The sequence below is a fragment of the Buceros rhinoceros genome, unplaced genomic scaffold, assembly GCF_000710305.1.
Source record: "Buceros rhinoceros silvestris isolate BGI_N320 unplaced genomic scaffold, ASM71030v1 scaffold40389, whole genome shotgun sequence".
Lineage (NCBI taxonomy): Eukaryota > Metazoa > Chordata > Aves > Bucerotiformes > Bucerotidae > Buceros > Buceros rhinoceros.
Window position 1 is genome coordinate 4,666 of NW_010431655.1, and position 3,617 is coordinate 8,282.

A 3,617-nucleotide genomic window follows, 5' to 3' on the forward strand; every position below is an offset into this window, starting at 1 on the left:
CTCTGGCAATTCTCTTCCGACGCCTGCCACGGGGTTTGGTGGCAAAGCCGAGCGCTCAGCTTGCTAAACCTCCGTTTCCTCGATTCTGCGTTACCTTTACCTCGTCCTCTGGCAAGATAAAGCCACATTTTCTTAAAACTGAACAGGGAACTTGGGTTTTTCAGTCAGCAAAACAAGCTGCTTCCCCCCGGTGCTTTTGGATGACTTGGCACAATTTATCCAAGCTGCTGAGTCGAGCTGCCGGGGTTTCCACGCCACGACTGCTGCCCTGAGAGCTCAGGCAGCGCGTGAGCTGTCACTTGATCGTCCCCCACCGCTGGGCCTGACTTTGCACCTTCCGCTGACCCGAAAGCCTGACACAGGACCCAAAAGGGAGCTGTTGGGCCAAGTGCTGCGGGCGGGTCATTCTGAAGAGCACGAGGAACTGCCGCACACATGACTAAGCGAAAAAAAAGCCTCATGACAACCTCGCCCTGTGCTGAAGGACCCGGTTTGGTCACACGTTATTAAACACGGGGCATCCTTCATCCTTTCCCAGGCAGATCAGCCAGTGTCACGTTCGCTGCCACGTGAAGTGGAGGGGAACGGAGCTCCTCCAGCCTCCTCTCCCTGCCAGCCCTGCAGCTCCTGGGTCCTCCGGTGCGGCTCTCCAGCTTGCAGAGCGCTTGATTTAGCTTTTTTTCCCCCCTAAAATGGCAGAACACCATTCCAACAAGTTAAACCCGCTCCAACACTGTCTGAGAAACGCCAGCACTGGCACAAGGAACGTTGGCATTATGCGTCCAGGGCCAGGTAGCAGAAATGAGGCCAGGACTTGCTTTTTCAGCTGCTTCATTTGCTCATCCCAGCTTATGCGACCACGCACAGGCACCCAAACCCTCCCAGCGCCCCCTGGCACCTGGGAACTGCCACGGAAGAAAACAAAAGCATCACCCAGACGGCGGCAAACAGGTGTGAGTGGAAGGGGCAGCCCAAATGTAACAGCAGCTCGCTGCAAATCAGCCTCGGAGCTTGAAGACACGAGGGAAAGGCTGTTGTCAGCTCTGGCTGCATCATCCACATCAAATAACATCCAAAATGCTGCAGAGAAACATTCGTCCTGGTGGATTTACCCCATGGCTGGAATGACCCTAAAATAAAAGCTGCTCGATAAGACACAATCAAGGGATTTCCGACAGGGAGCGACAGGAAAGTCGCCTCTAAATCCAACCAAGCACAAGCACACAAAGCTCCAGGAAAAGGAAACCGGCCCGTCCAACGAGCGCGAGTGCATCTGAAACAGCGCGAGGCAGCGTTTCCAAGCTGAGGTTAACGGGTATTTTGACAAGACTGACTCATGTTTAACACAAAAACTCGGAGCGTGTTTGGAACGAGTTGAAATGAATTCTGAAGGGCGAGTTCAAAGGCAGACTCGCCCTCGCGCTGTCACCTGCGGCACAGAAACGCGAACAGCGACGCACTGGGAGAAGCCTTTGGGAGGTTGGCAGCCCTCGGCCCCAGCCACGCAGACCTGCCCCTCTCTCCAAAGGGACAAACAAAACCGGTGACAAACAAAAGGTTTTCTGAGCCCCCTGCTCGTCACCGCCCAGTTCTTCGGGCCCAGCAAAACAAGGCGCCTTGTTGGCAGGGAGCAGCGGGACAGCTGCCTGCTGAGGTCAGAGCGGCCGGAGGGACCCACCGGGACGCGGCGTAACAGCACGAAGGAAACAACAACAAATGCACGAGGGAGGCCAAAAAACCCCGAACACGCAGAGCCAGGAGCTGCTCCACAGCCTCCTGAAGCTCCAGACGGCTATTGGCGATGGCTGACAAAGACGACAATCATAAAAAAAACCCAGTATTAAAAACTACTTGCATAGCCCTGGAAAATATGAAGTCTATGGCGACCCATTAGAAGGGGGTTTTTACAAAGCCTGCAGTCGTTTTCCCACTGAACAATCTTCTTTTACCCATCCCACGGCTCCGGTAGGAGCATCTGAAGCATCTAACAGAGCCTGAGCTTTGCCAGCCCGAGTCCGTTTTGCCATTTCTACGTTTCAAAAACTTTGCCTCGGGTTGTTGTTCCCCAGAAAGGGGAAAATCTTCTCTTCCAGGAGCTCCAGCCAAGCTTGCTCAGCCTCAGCCGCCTTCGGGAGAGGGTGGAAAGGCTCTTCTCGAGCAGCTCTTCTGCCAAAGCAGCTGGGGAGCAACACTGCAACGTTTGGGGAAAAACCCGCACCGTAACCCAACGCGATGCAGTGTTTCACATGCGAATCCAAAGGTCTTGGAATGCTTTACTCCCAAACTACGATACTTTTTGGCCACGTTACTCCCGCCCTGGGCGAGGAACAAGCCCCTCTGCATGAATTTATTGAGTACACCCAAGTCTGATCAGTTGTCGGAGCCTTCGGAGAATCACCGCGGTTGTGCTCAGCAGCAACCGCCATCTCCTGCTCATCAGCTACTTTTAAAGCATCAGGAAAGTCCATTTTGAGTGTCATCTTCTTTGCAGCTGCTTTAATATCTGGCCCATATTATAACTGCAAAGCACAAGCTCTGTATTTTGCCAGAAATATCTGAGCAGCTCGGAAACAGCCAGTGAAGTCCCTTTGGAGCAGAAAAAAACCCCTCTCCTCGCTTTCCATTAAATTTAAAAAGAGAAGATGGGTACACAGGAACGTTAAAAGCCACTCAGGAAGGGGCTGGGTCCTCCTGAAAACATTTAATTGCTTTCTGCTCTTTTAAACTGCCTCTGGCAGGAGGAAAACATCAGAGTCGCTTAGCGGCCTATTTGAAAAAAAAAAAAAAAAGGTAATTTAAGGCAGTGAGGGGAGAAGGTCAAACATACAAACAAGCAGTAAATTATTCCAAGCTCCAAATGAAACAGCAAAGCCCCGAGACAGCCAGTATTAACCCGGCAACGAGCCCGGGGTCCTGCCATACATCCCCGGAGCTGCTGTCCCTCGGGTGATCAGGCACTTTATGGGGTGTTTCCGCTGAGAACAGGGTCGGGACACACCAGGGCTGTGCCTGACTTTAGACCATCCCGAAATCCCCCTGTCAGGGTGCCCCAAGGATGCCTCAGACCCCCGGTTGATCCACCAGGTGTCGGGGGGCGGCTGCTTGTTGTGAAACCCAACTGGCCAGACTGGAAAGGTTTGCTCAGCACCGTGATTACACGCTCCTGGTTTCATAACTAGAGGGAACCGCGGGCTCGAGTTACAGACGCATCGGTGCGTGGCAATTTTCCCTGTGCAGAGCTTTAATGTTAGAACTGGGAGGAAATAAATACCCAAGTCTTTAAGTAAGAGGAAGTGCCTCAGAGCAAGTGGAAGTTGGCACATGCAGCAGCAGAGGCAGATTTCAACACGAAAGGCTCTCCAGGAGATAAGCAAGAGGGAAATAAACTGATGACAAAGAGAAAGACGAGGCAGGAACCAGCAGGGCTCAAACCAGCCCCCTGCCCGGCAGCAGGCACATCAGCGAGAGCTGCAGCAGGCTGCGATCCACCACCTCGGCACCAGGAAAACCCGCAGGAGATGACGTGAAACCAGGAGGACAGTGAGAACGAGATAAGCGAGTACGAACCCGCAGAGGGGGCTGGCGGGCAAAGCCTCGGCTTACGAACACATTATCAG